The sequence below is a fragment of the Eurypyga helias genome, unplaced genomic scaffold, assembly GCF_000690775.1.
Source record: "Eurypyga helias isolate BGI_N326 unplaced genomic scaffold, ASM69077v1 scaffold2128, whole genome shotgun sequence".
NCBI classification, from domain to species: Eukaryota; Metazoa; Chordata; class Aves; order Eurypygiformes; family Eurypygidae; genus Eurypyga; species Eurypyga helias.
In genome coordinates this window covers 4,467-18,846 of record NW_010268689.1, presented here as the reverse complement: position 1 = coordinate 18,846, position 14,380 = coordinate 4,467, and the positions used below count along the sequence as shown (strand labels likewise).

At 42.6% G+C, this 14,380-nt stretch overlaps 1 long non-coding RNA gene across 1 annotated transcript; it reads left to right on the top strand.

The window, feature by feature from the left end:
• The first annotated feature begins 4,908 nt into the window (after positions 1-4,908).
• LOC104514209 lies at positions 4,909-12,118 on the top strand. The gene is made up of 4 exons (XR_727933.1): positions 4,909-5,056; positions 6,228-6,333; positions 8,614-8,966; positions 10,897-12,118. It is a non-coding gene; the product is annotated as an uncharacterized LOC104514209 (long non-coding RNA).
• The last annotated feature ends 2,262 nt before the right edge of the window (positions 12,119-14,380 follow it).

Genomic DNA, 14,380 nt, shown 5'->3' with positions numbered 1-14,380 from the left:
CCCCCCCCCCAAAAAATACTAAAAACAGAAGCTGTTTTTATACCTTTTATCATCAGCTGACCTGTCTTGGGATTCCTAAACTGTCTTTCTTATGCTGGAATGCCTTTTAGTCTAACTCAAAAAATCAGCAATGGGTTTTTTTTTTTCTTGAGCTTAGTGAAACAATGGTGGCTGACCCGGAAAATACAGAAATCCTGAGAACAGTATAAATCAGGGTTTTAATGTAAATTTTATGTACATTTATTAATTTTCATGTTCTGTGTTCCATGAACTGTTAACTGCATTAGTCTCTGAAGTCTTCAGTTAGAGCAGAACATTGTGGTAATTGTGCATTGTAAGAGCAGGGACCAACGGTCGCTCTGTAAATAGCCGTATTGGTTAAAATGCCTTCTTCTCTCACTGATTCTTCATTTATACAAGAGGTTTCCGCTATCAGAGCAGTTTGTGTGGGTGAGGTTTGCTCCGTTATCAGAATCCGGCCTCTCCTTGCTTCGTGTTCACCCTGTGACACCCGCCTGGGTGCTACTCAGGGAGCTGGCTGGGAGTTATGTTAGGAAAGGAGGAGGCAGGGGGAAGACAACCGCCTTTAGCAGCAGCCAGTAGCGCTGGTGCTTTAAGTATCCTCAGAAGAAGGTGCCTGTCTGCTGCTGTGATTGTGTCACCTTTGACAACGTTCAGATGTAATGGATGAAGCAGCTGAAGCTAGTTCAGTGGGCTGTGTAAACTCAGTACATTTTAATAAGGCATTCGGCAGTGTAGACATAGCTTTAGTCTTAATTAAAAAAGATCTTACTGGTGTAAGGCAGGCTTCTCCCTTGCATTCTGTTAGAACAGAGTTAGATTCTGCAGGGGAGGGATGTCCCATACCAACCTTGTAGTATTAAATAATTTTCAGTGTTCGGGGAAAACAAACGTTTATTCCATTCTCTAATAGAATACATAAGCACAGGCTTCTTTTCCTGCCTACTTCCATTTCAGAAAACACAGATGTGCAAGGATACCCCACTGACTCAGAGCGTCGGTCCCTTTTGGCCTGGTAGTGTTTTTCCAGAGGGACCAATGCAACATGATTAGGGAGAGCGTGCACGTCTAGCTGCTTTCTGCAGTGCATTCCCCTTCTTGCTCCCCCAGCATTCATGATGTTTATAATGGGTTGCTAGACTCTGCATCTGTGCCTGTCGGTATTGATATCTGCTTATAGGCTTGTTCACAAATTTATCTGCTCTGGATTTGAACCTCCTGATGTTCTGCCTTCCCAGCTTCCTGTTGGAGAAGGTGCCAGAAATTTGCAACCTGATGCTTGTGCGGAAGCACTTTCTTTTCTCTCTCATTTTTCTCTCTCCTATTAGCTGTGCCAAGTGCTTTCCACTTTTTATAAAATACGCAGTAAATTGAGCAAATAAAAAAGAACAGTATGTGTAAGTAAATGCTGTGCAGTACTAGCAGTAGGATGATGCAGCTACTGAACATGTGCTCAGTAACAGGCCATTTCTACAGAAATAGTTGCTTTTTTTTGCTTGCCAAATGTTTTCCAGCACCTGTGGCACATCTTTCCTGCATGGTCCCTCATAACTTCCACACATGGGAATTATTTTTTCTTGTGGGAATGCCTTAATAAATTAACTTGGTCTCTGAGGAAATGTAAAATTACGTTAAGAATGTGACATGCCAGTTATGAAAACTTCCTTGACTCCTCTCCAGAGATAGAATAAAAAACTTCCTTCTGCCAACCCAGCCTGACCAAATCGATGAACAGATACCAGCCATAGCAAGATCTAAAATACCATCAGTGTATGGAGAACCCCAGAATAGATAGGTTGTGTTAAATATTTTTACACTAGCTTTCTGTACTGTACACATTTCCTACTTGTTGTAGTGAACCTAATTCTGCATTACATTTTGGAAAGCCTTTCCTAGAGCTGCTTTGCTTTGCAAATATAGGATGTTAAAATCCTAGGGTATTTCAAGCTGGAAGGGACTCACAAAGGTCATGATGTCCAATTCCCTGCTCCTCACAGGACTACCTACAGCTGAACCATAGAACATCATCCAGATGCTCCTTGAACTCTTGACAGGCTTGATGCCATGACCCCTTCCCTGGGAGCCTGTTCAGTGACCAACAACCCTCTCAGTGAAGAACCTTTTCCGAATGTCCAATGTGGACTTCCCCTGGTGCAGCCTCATAACTTTTCCTCATGTCCTGTCACTGGTCACCAGAGAGAGGAGATCAGCACCTCCCCCTCCACCGGCCCCTTGAGGAAGTTGTAGGCTGCAATGAGGTCACCCCTCAGCCTTCTCCGAGCTGAATGAACCAAGGGATCTCAGCCACTCCTCATAAGTCTTGCCTGCAAGGCCTTTCACTGTCTTGGTCACCCTCCTCTGGACACACTCTGATAGCTTGACGTCCTTCTTTTATTGAGGCACCTAAAACTGCACACAGCACTTGAGGTGGGGCCACACCATTGGAGTGTAGAGTGGGACAATCACCTCTCCCAACCAGCTAGCGATGCTGTGCTTGATGCATCCCAGGGCACAGTTGGCCCTTCTGGCTACCAAGGCATGCTTGTTGACTCACGTTCAAATTGCCATCGACCCAAACCCCCAGATCTCTCTCCGTGGGGCTGCTCTCCAGCCTCACGTCCCCCAGTTTGTACGTATAACCAGGATTATCCCCTCCCAGGTGGAGAATCTGGCTCTTGCTCTTGTTAATTTTCATATGGTTGGTGATTGTCCAGCTCTCTCATCTATCCAGATCTCTCTGTAAGGCTCTTCTACCCTCGAGGGAATCCACAGCTGCTCCTAGTTTACTGTTGTCTGCAAACTTAATGTACATTTGACTCCTGCGTGTAGATCATTCATGAAAACATTAAAGAGCACTGGCCCTAAAATTGAGCCTTGGGGAACCCCACTGTGGCTGGCCACCAGCCTGATGTAACCCCATTTACTATAACCCTGCGTGCCTGACCTGTCGGCCAATTGCTCACCCAACATATTACAGCCTCGTCTGGCTGTGTGCTGGACAGTTTATCCAGAAGGATACTGTGAGACACAGTATCGAAAGCTTTCCTAAAATCCTAAACCATCACATCTACTGGCTTCCCTTGGTCAACTAGATGGGTGACCTTGCCATAAAAGAAAAGGAAGTTGATTAAGCAGGACTTCCCCTTTGTGATCCCATGCTGGCTGTGACCAGTGACTGCATTGGCTTTGGAGTGTTTTTCAATAACTCCCAGAATAACCTCCTCCATAATTTTACCACGCACTGAAGTGAGACTGACAGGCCTGTAGTTACCAGGGTCTTCCTTCTTGCCCTTCTTGAAAATTAAGACGTTTGCCAGCTTCCAGTCAACTGGCACCTCTCCAGACTCCCCAAGACCATTGAAAAATAATGGACAGGGGTCCTGCAACGTCATCGGCCAACTCTTTCACTACCCTGGGATGAATTCCATTGGGCCTCATAGATTTATGTGCATCCAGCTGGAGCAGCAAGTCTCAAACAAGTTCAGGGTTGGCTGAACCCCCTAGTTGTGGTCTTCCAACACAGTGCTCTGAGCATCACAGGGCCCATCATTGGTGTTGAAGACAGAGGTGAAGAAGGCATTAGACATCACTGCTATGTCTGCAGCCCGTTACGTGAAGTGACCAACCTCATCAAGCAACAGTCCGGTGTTCTCTCTGATCTTCTTTTGGAATTAACATATTTTAAAAAGCTGGTTTTGTTGTCCTTAAACTCTAAGCAAACTTTGGCCGTGTTGTGGTTTAGACCCAGCAGGCAACAAAAGACCATGTGGCCACTCGCTCACTCCTACCCCCGAAGGGATGGGGAGGAGAAAATATAACAAAAGGCTTGTGGGTTAAGACAGGGCCAGGGAGGGATTGATCATTCACCAATTACCGTCAGGGGCAAAACAGACTTAACTTGGGAAAATTAATTATTACCAAGGAAATCGGAACAAAAGAGAACTAAAACCAAATCTTTAAACACCTTCCCCCCCACCCTTCCCTTCTTCCCAAGGGGATGGGGAATGAGGGTTGTGCTCCGTCCGTTGTCTACTGCTCCTTCCTCCTCAAGGGAGGACTCCTCACACTCTGACCCTGCTCCAGTGTGGGGTCCCTCCCACGGGAGGCAGTTCTCCATGAAATTCTCCAGTATGAGTCCTTCCCACAGGCTGCAGTCTTCCTCACAAACTGCTCCAGTGTAAGTCCCTTCCATGGGGTGCAGTCCTTCAGGAGCAGCCTGCTCCAGCCTGGGCTTCTGATAGTCAGGGGCTTCTTCAGGTGCAGCCACTGGCTCTGGCATGGGACCCTCCCCAGCCTGCAGGGTGGTCTCTGGTCTAGTGGAAGGTGTCCCTGCCCATGGCAGGGGGGTTGGAACTAAATGGTCTTTAAGGTCCCTTCCAACCCAAACCATTCATGGACCCCAGTACTTTTCAAAAGCAGATTCCCAGGGGACCTTACTAACTAGCTCCTTCAGCAGCCCGAAGTCTGCTCTCCCCATATCCAGCATGAAAGTTTTTCTGGCAGTTTTGCTCCTATTGCCAACAATTTGCTTTCCCTTTCATCCCTCCTCCTACCCAGAGGCTCTCAACCGTGTTGAGACTGGAAAGATACTGCCATGTCCTTTTAGTCGTGTAATATTACCTAACATTCTGGCTTTCCTTGAGACTTTTCGAGCTGCTGTCCCCTCAAAGCATGAGAGCGCACAAGGCAGCTGATGGAAGTGCTGTTTAATTACACAAAATAAAAGTAGGATAGACAGTGTTTAAGTAAAGATGAGGTCTGTAACTCTGATCTGATAGCACTGTTGTTGAGATTGTTAAACAGGATATTTTAAAATACTCAAGAAAATATTTTTAAAATTAAATATATCTGATGTTCCCATTATTGAAGATGTAAACATTTTCTTCTAGCCAAAGCCAACTGGTGTATTAGGTACAGTAAACAAACCATTGTCTGCAACTGGAAGGAGACCGTATATTAGAACTACAGGATCAGAGACGGGAAGCAATATCAGTGTAAACTCTGAGCTGAGTTCTTCTGCAGGAAACAGATCAAGGTACAGGAGTTTGAAATTTCTTTCCTCAGCTCTGTACTGCGTATGCTCCGGTGTGCTTGCATGTTTTAGGACAGGGGATGATTTGGGGGGGTGTCTCTGTGTGTGAAGAGTGTCTTTATTTTGTCCAGTTTAAAAAAAAAAAAAAGGGTAAAATTTCCATATTTGCTTTTTGTTGTGGGTTTTTTTTTAGTAGACAAAAATTCAGCACAGTGTTCAGGTGTGGCCTACCTATAAACACATATAATACAACAGAAGAGACACTATGCTGTCTGGAATTTTGGGGGTTAATAGTCATAATATTTTTACATCAGACAATACATTAATTGAAAAGACCACCCATAAGTAATACTACACAGATTTTGAAACTCACACATTTTTGTTGTATAAATTAGGGTCAATCCTGATTGGTAACAAGAAACATTTTTGATGTAGATGAATATTCTGACCTATTTAAGATGAACAACAGTTAAAAAGAGCGTGCTGGAGAGGACCAGGACCTCAGTGGAAAGATGCAACATGTGATTGTAATATTCAGTCTTTCTTCTATGAAGTGTTATTTTTATGTGGATCCAGAGTTTTTAAATTTGTCATAAATCTGGAGAAACAGTTTACATTTTCAAATTACAAGATAGTTTGTTTTGGAATTGATTAACTGGCTAAGATAAAGGGCTAAAGAAGGTCAAGTCCAGTTCCTACATTTAATAAGGCCAAAGGGAAGTAGAACTCAGTTCAGAACTTTTTGTATGAATGTGCGTGATATATGCCGAAATAAATTATTGCGGTTTTAAAACTATTGTATATTTGTGTAAGTTGACTTGAAGTTTGAGCATTGGTGGTCTCTTTTCTTCACTACCTTTGCCAGTATCTGCTTTTTCTATCCAGTAAAAGCACACGGCCTCGTTTAGAGCATGGGTCTAAAGTTTGCAAAAAGAATTCTGTGGCACTGAGTCTGTGATAAGGAATTTGGCTCAGTGAGTAGTTGATCCCTTTCAGACCTTTCCCAGTTCTGGGGGGAAAAAAAAAATGTAGGTGTGAACTCAGGCAAGTTCAGCTGTTCTTAACTAATTTACCCTGTGTGCATTGATTCTTTTTTTATTTTTATTAATTATTTTTTATTTCTCCTTTTGTTCTGTATATTTTGGTTTTCTTTTGTCTTCAATTATGCTACCAGGGAACAAAGTTCAGATATATCAGAAACTGGGGTCAGTGAAAATGATGAAAATCCCGTGAGGATTATTTCAGTCACACCAGCAAAGACAGAGCCTGTGAAAAATAAGGTATGTCTGGGATTTTATGGACTATATCTCTATAATAAGCTTGGCATTGAGTTGATTTTTTTCAGTACACATCACTGCAGGTGGTCTCTGAGGAACAGGTAATGTCTGATTTGATTGCATGTAGTTATATCACTGTCCTAGCCCACTAAAGGTCCCTTTTTTCCCAAACTACTATTTAGTAGATGGGGCCATCCCAGTGGACAGCCAGTGGAGCATGATAGGACAAGGGGTAATGGGTTTAAATTGGCAGTGGGGTGGTTTAGATTGGATATCAGGAAGAAGTTCTTCCCGGAGAGGATGGTGAGGCACTGGAACAGGTTGCCCAGAGAAGCTGTGGATGCCCCATCCCTGGGAGTGTTCAAGGCCAGGCTGGACAAGGCTTTGAGCAACCTGGTCTAGTGGAAGGTGTCCCTGCCCATGGCAGGGGGGTTGGAACTGGATGGTCTTTAAGGTCCCTTCCAACCCAAACCATTCTATGAGTCTATGAGCTGGCAGTGTGCCTTGGCAGCAGCGAGGGCAAGCTGAGGCCTGGGTTGCAGCAGGAAGGGTATAGCCAGCAGATTGAGGGGTATTTATGAAGAAGATGAAAGGATTCTATTCTCAAGACCCCATGGTGACAGGACAAAAGCCTACAGGCAGAAGTTGTTTCAGGGGAAATTCCATCTACGTGCAAGCAAAAAAAAAAAAAAGGAATCTACATTGTGAGGAAAATTAAACACTGGAACAGGTTGCCCCGAAAAGTGGTGGAATGTCGCTGGTTGGTCACAGCTTGGCTTGTCAAGGGCCTTGGATAACCCCTGAGGCCCTGCTTTCAACAGAATGTTAGCCAGGTGGTTTGCAGAGGTCACTTCCAACCTAGATGGTTCTGTGGTTCTAAATGCAAATAGTCCTTTGTAGGAATGTAGGGATATGTAGGTGGTTCATGCTGTATGCACGTTAAGAAGTTACATATTTACTTGGGCTTTTTTAATTAGGTGAATTCAGAGTAATAAGCAGGTGTTAGGACTTGTATTATCACATGGAAAAGTTAGGTTTTCTTAATCTTCTAACACAACATCCACATGATATTTATACCTGCAAGCTAATGAAGGAGGAAACAAATCTTTCCTAAATTTCAACATACGATTCCTTCTCCCCAGTATAGGGTTGTTCTGAAAAGTTAGAGAAGTTAGGCAAAGCGTTTCTGAAATAAATCTTCAAACATGTTTTCTAGGTTCTTGAAATCTGGCTTTAGTTGAAATTTTCAGAGTGGTTAACTGTAAAGTTCTTATAAATAGCAGTTGTAAATGTCTGCTATGGAGCTGCTAGAACAGTAATAAAGATTACAGAGGCTGCCTGACATTTAAACATTTGGGAAATAATGATAGAATATTTAACAAAAACACGTCCTTGGTTCAGACACAGCACTTACGGTAGTGAGTGGCCTTAATTGGTGTGTTTGAAGTTGCTAAATCATCCCAGCCATACTTCTTCAGTACCCTTTTCTCTGCCCCTCCTCCTAACTGTTGTGGAAGCCAGGGTTCAAAGGAAGGTCTAGCATCCAGTTGCTTCCTCTTTGTTTCCAAATGAATACTTTTCTGGGTGGAGACCTACGTGTCCACTACCCTTTGTGTCACATACCCAGACACCGCTTGATGAAATTTAATCACTGTGGAGAAAAACACGTGCATAGGCCCATACTTGCCATGACAAGGGGTTAACAAAGACAGCAAGTTTCAGTCGTGTCTAGGTCTTACTCTCTTTATTCCCTGCAAGCCTTGGGTTTTTTTCCTTTTACTGGCATTTAGGACTTTAGTAATCTGCACTTTTACTGAAGGTTGGTCTCAAAATTTTCACGTATTGGAGTAAATACCGTTTGCTGTACCAGAATCATTACTCTTGCTCCTCAGTTCTGTCCTGTCAGTTGGCATCTCCCCTGTCAGCTGGCAAAGAGGGATTAAAAGGAGCTTGTCCAGAAGAACCATCATGGGAGAAGCTGAGATTATTAGTTTTACTGTAATCTCACTTTCAAGCAACTAAAAGGTACATTGGGTGCAGGTATTAACATTACACACAGTGTAGAAAATCTTTTTGCAGGGTTAACGTCTGAAATCCCATTTAGTAAAACTTGTTACTGGGTCTAAGGTGATGTGATGTGTTTTTATTGTAACACTTACTTTCTGGTTTATAAACTCATGTTTCTGTTGGAGGGAGCTAAGAATTTGATATTGCCTTTGGGTATCTCTCTTTTTTTTTTTTCCCCCCCCCCCTCCCTTCACATTCATGATTTTTATTTCCTAGGAGATTAATTCTGATCAGGCTACACAAGGAAACAGCACTGAACGTGGGAAAAAAAGAACAGCAACAGCATCTGGAACTGAGAATATTCATCAAAAACCGGAAGAAAAAAATGTAGATGAAACAGGACCATCACTGGCAGCAAAAACCAGGAGAGGGCGTACATCAAAACCTGAACCTCAGGGTACCACTGCAAAAAATGAGGAAACCAATAAACCACCTGTCAGGGGAAGGAAAAGGGCAGCAGTCAGTCAAGAAAGTCCAGGGAGTTTAGAGGCAGGTAATGCCAAAGCACCAAAACAGCAAGACACAGCAAAAAAGCCAGCAGCAGCACAGAGACAAATTGATCTACAAAGGTAAAAAATAAATAACTAACTCACACTCTCCTTGCCTGGGTGGGGTGGGGTGGGCCTTTCCTATCTCAAGATAGACCCTGAAATTGCAGTTATAACAAGTATAGTATGTGTTAAAGGGCACAAATAAACACAGTGATTTTACAGACATCATGGTCCAACAGATAACTGTGTTCTGTTCTGGTTTTCAAATTTAAGTACCAGGGCAGCTGGAAGTGGAGAACTGAATTTGTTTGGTCAGAACAGGATAATCTAATCTCTTTTCACCAAACTGTATTTTCTCTGTTGACCCTTCTTGCCCTTATTAGCATCGTTATGTAAAAGAAATGAGAGTTGAGGGTATTTCGGTGCATTCACTAACCCCAGGTACAAGGAATTCGGGTGCTCTGCTTCAGTTCATTGATAACAGAGGCTTGAAAATTGACCACCTTCAATGAACAGAACAAGCTGTAATTTCTGACTGTAATTCTTTATTTTCCTATTTTGGGCCTATGCTTGTTTGCTGGTAATACCAACAAATGTTTAATATATATATAAAGTAAATCAAAAGCAGAATTTGGAACTGTGTAAACTACAAAGTTGGATGATACTTTATTTTTCTATACTCCACCGTTTAAATGCGGTGATCTGATTTCTAATATAAACAAACCACAGATGCACGTAAACACTGAGAAATCTGCTTAGCTGAACCTGATACAATAATAATTTTAATGCAAAAGTGTCCAGAGTTGCAGAGCAGTAAGATAAGGTCAGCAAACCATTGTGGTGGAAGAAATGGCGATTCAGAAGAAGAATCATTGGAATGGTTTCTTTGTAGAGATTTTGTGAATTGAAGGTCTTGCAGAGAAAAGAGCTGACCTTTTCCTCTCAGAGCAAGGCTCACAGACAGCAAATTGTTCGGTCAGTCAAGAGAGTAGTAGTTGTGTACTGCCTTGTGATGCTCGTTTCCTACGTCAGATTCCCTTAGGCCGTCCTAACGAACTGCACTGTCCGTAGCCTTACGTAGCCACCTCTATCACATAGCTGCTTTGAAATGTGTAATACCTCCGTATGTCTTGGAAAAACGTACCAAACCACTGTTGACATTTTTCAGAAGCCAGGTGCTTGGAAGTGATGGAGATTCACTGTTGGAGATAGACTCGAGTCCAGAATACTCCCAAAATGCAATGGATCTTTTTAAGGCCTGTGGGAGCAGCCAGGAAGATACTGAGGATGCAAAGATAGCAGAGGGAGGCTTCCTTAAGGTGTAGCAGGCATCTTATATAGGACAATTTTGTGGGGTTTTATTGTAGCTTATACAGCAGGGAATCAAAGAAATTTGTTCGTCGTCTTGAAAAATGTATGTAAAAATAGCTGTGTGTGGTAGGGGTTGTCTTGCTTTGAAGTAGATACCTACCAGTTACTGTAAATGTCTGAAAAGCATTTGAAGTAGCGCTTGTTCTTTAGTAAAACGGGCTATTTTTATAGAATCAGAGAATCATAGAATGGTTTGGGTTGGAAGGGACCTTAAAGACCATCTAGTTCCAACCCCCCTGCCATGGGCAGGGACACCAACCTTGGTAATTAAATAGTGTTTATTAGAAGAAGTTACCATTCTTATTCTGATTCCAGTGAAAGCTATGGATAAATGTATTTCTGTTTATGCTGAAAAAACATTAGTCATGGAATTATTATTATTGTTATTGTTATTATTATTACTCAGTTTGTGTATTTCCAAGTACGTCGGGAAGTTGTGCTGTACAGTAAGGAAATTAAGTCATACTCAATTAATTATGTAATTGTTGAGAAGCTACACGAAGGAGTTGAAAGAATCAGAGTATAAAGAGTGTAAAAGCTTTAATCTAAACGACATAGGTTGGATTTTAAGGCAGAATGAGTTGTCATTTCCATGTCCTTATGATTGACTTTTATTTCCTTTTCTCCTCCCAACAAGGTAAAAAGAAAACTCGCTCGAAAAGGGAGGAAATGAAGGCCAACTAAAGGCATGCTCCAAGCTTCTGCAAAAACTAGGATTCAGAAATTTCCTGTACAGGAACTGAAATTACTTCAAAACACACAGCTTTCAGCTCTGAAACCAGAAGGAAAACTATGCTTCCCTTTCACATGAAATTAATCCTTCTCAATGGAAATGTAAAGCAGAAACTCTTGAGAAAGAGGCTAAAAGCATCTGTACTTATTTCCCCAGAGACTTTTTTTTATGAAAAGTCAATAATTAAGCAAATTGCTTAACACTTGGTTCCAGTTCCTGCATTCTGGAGTTTAAAAGTGTATTTACACCATTAATTTTCATGCTGCATTTTTTTTTTCTTTAAAGAAAGTCAGAGGAGGTCCTTACACTGACACTGAAAATTCATGATCCTAGAGCCAGGTATTCCCATGTTCACAGAAAAAGTAGAAGTCTACTGAATGGATTTTAAACAAGACTAGAGGAAAAAAACAAAAAGTCACAAAAAAATTTTTTTTTTTGCTTTAGTTTTGGAGACTGTTTTATGTATAATTCTCTCTGCCTGCCTACTTTTCTGCAAAAATAAGATGTACAGATTTCAGTTCCCTGCTATGAAAAGTCATGTGGTGGCAATTTTATAAATGTTGCTTTCTGATTTTTATCAGAGTGGGAAAGTAATCACTTAAAATTATTATTAATTCGCAAGTAGACATTTCATTTTTTTTAATTTTCCCTCCATTTTAGTTTTAATATAATTTGCAATAAATGTACATATTGATGTTTGTTTTATAAAAAACATATATCACTTTTAAGTGTTTTTACTCCTGCGGTTCTGTTGGAATATTCTAAATTTTAAAGGAGTAAAGACAGTCCAGCATTTTGATTTTATAATGTTTGTCACCAGATTTTTATTATTGATGTAAAGAAAAAAAAATAATCAATTTTTAAAAATAGTTGGACTTTGGCAGCTTTGTAAGGAAAGTTGGAAATGTTTAGGATTGCTCTCAATTTTAAGCATTGTGCTGATTGGAAGTAAGTCTGTTTTGCATTTTGTCTTCCTGTCCAGGCTCATTTTTTAATGTTTATTTTAGAAGATTGTTGCATCAATATTCTGTTTCCTGGCATTGTTCAGCATAGATACAGTGTACACTTTTATGTACACGCGATCATATTTAAGTTTGTCGCATAAAATAAACGCTTCTAGGTGTCACGTGGCGGTCTTTTTTTTTTTATTTTATTTTATTTTATTTCATGGAAAACCGCTTGCTCTGTCCGTGGGTGGTTGTAGAAATCCTGCACCGAGCAAAGAAGTTGTGGTGCGGGCGGTGAGGTGGTTTAAAACCAAGCTTTTTCGGCGACGTCCTGTGAAGTTGCGTGGGAAGAAGGGGGTGGGTGTGCAGAGTGACGGCGGGGGGTTCGCTTGGCATCCCCGTGCCTCAGTTCCCCTCTCCTCTCCTGCAGATGGGTTTGCCGTCCCTCGACGCTTCGGGGCAGAGCTGGGTGCTGCTCACATCTCGTCCAGGCTCCCCGAAAGCAGCGGGTAGGGCGCGGCGGCTGCGTGCCGTGCAGCGCCGGCCCGGTCTCCTGTCGGGTGCTTGGCTGGCGTTACCCTTGGCTTTCCTCCGAAACAGAGTCGGGCTCTCAGCAGGGTGTGCCACTCGCTCCTGAAGTCTGCCGCGCTTTGACCCGAGGGACTTGAAATGCTTTTCTCAGAGGACACTGGGAGATTTATTTTTTTTAAGCATTTAAATACGTGTCGTCCATCAGGTGGTTGAATTCTAAGACGGAAATAACTTCACCAGGTGGATATACTGATGGTAGTGCGGTTCCTTGTTATTGCTCTGGTCAGTGACTTGTTCATGCAGAAGTCGCAGTATTTTGATTTAAACCAATTCTAAGGCGTATTTGTTAGAGGTTTTTGGGTGCTACCTAAAAAAGAAAGTCTCCTTTAGAAATGCGCTGTGGTCCCTAGTGGGGTGTCTCCGACAATGGGCTGCGGTCCAGACTTGGCAGATCTTGCAGATATTCCGCGTTGTTTCCTAAAGCTTTGATTTTTGTGAAGTGGGTAATTGTTGAGGTTGGGGCTTTTCTTTTTTTATTCTTCTTTAGTCAGTTTTCATTCAGTTCAAATCACAGAATGGTTTGGGTTGGAAGGGACCTTAAAGACCATCTAGTTCCAACCCCCCTGCCATGGGCAGGGACACCTTCCACTAGACCAGGTTGCTCAAAGCCTCATCCAGCTTCCAGGGATGGGGCATCCACAGCTGCTCTGGGCAACCTGTGCCAGTGCTTCAGGCTACTTAAGGCATCATCAGAATAATTGAGGCTAGAAGGGGTTTCTGGAGGTTCAGTGCTGTGCTCAGAGCAGGGGTTTCAGCTGTCTTTACACCGTGTTACGGAGAGTTTTTCTTCCGTTTTCTTTAGGAGGATGTTTGCGTTACCCCCATGTGTTGATTATCTGTGTAGTCAAAGCAAAACAGGCACATTCATGCCCCAAATTCCGCGGGGCCTAGTTGGCTGAGCAAAACCCAGAGCATATAAACCCAAGGAGAGGCCCGCTGGTGGCCCACTGGTTTCTTTCAGAGCCTGCCCCACACAAGGCTGCCTACAGGCCCCCGCTACCCCCACACCCTGAGAGCACTCGTGGGACAACTCAAGAGTCACCTCATCTTTCTGCAGAAACCCAGGGGTCTCACTTGTGATCCCAAGTAGTTGGAACCCTCAGCTTTTGTAACAAATACAGGGGAGCAGGGGGGTCGTCTGTACGTAACGTAATTTCGTAGCCCGTGCTACAACTGCTGGTTTTAAAATAAAATGTATTAAAGAGTAATCAGTGTAAAACTGTGGAATTGAAGGCAAATTATTCCCGAGAAAGAGGTGAGGGGGGTTGTACTTGGTCATATGTGAGTTTTTCAGTGTTTTCCATAAATGCGAGGTTTTTCAGCGTTTTCCATAAATGTTTTTCAGCGTTTTCCATAAACGTGACATTTTTCAGCGTTTTCCATAAACCTGAGGGTTTTCAGCGTTTTCCATAAGAATGGGGATTCTCTCCTTGTAGTAAGAAAACTGATGCTCAAAGGTTTTCACTTGTTAACGTGCGATACAGAATGAAAAGAGGCCCAATAAAACCCAGCTTTTATCCCCTGTAGGACGTAAAGGTGCTGAGGTTTTGGGTTCAGTTGCGGAGTTAACAGCAAGTTCTCATCATCTCTTTGGTTCCCATCTTCAGGGAGTGTGGGTTTGCTTCTTGGCAGACATAACATTAATTTCTGTTGGTGTCCGCTGGTGCCCGGGCTGCACGGCTTTCCGGCAGTAGGACAGGAAGGGCCGCGCTGAGAACATCCTTTGTGACACGCTAAATTAAACCTCAGCCGCTCAACCGAATCAATTCTGGGTGGTTGTTTTAAGCAGAACAGTGTTTTCTGGAGCAATCTTCAACAGGAAAAACAATACGGGTTACAGATCTCGTCTG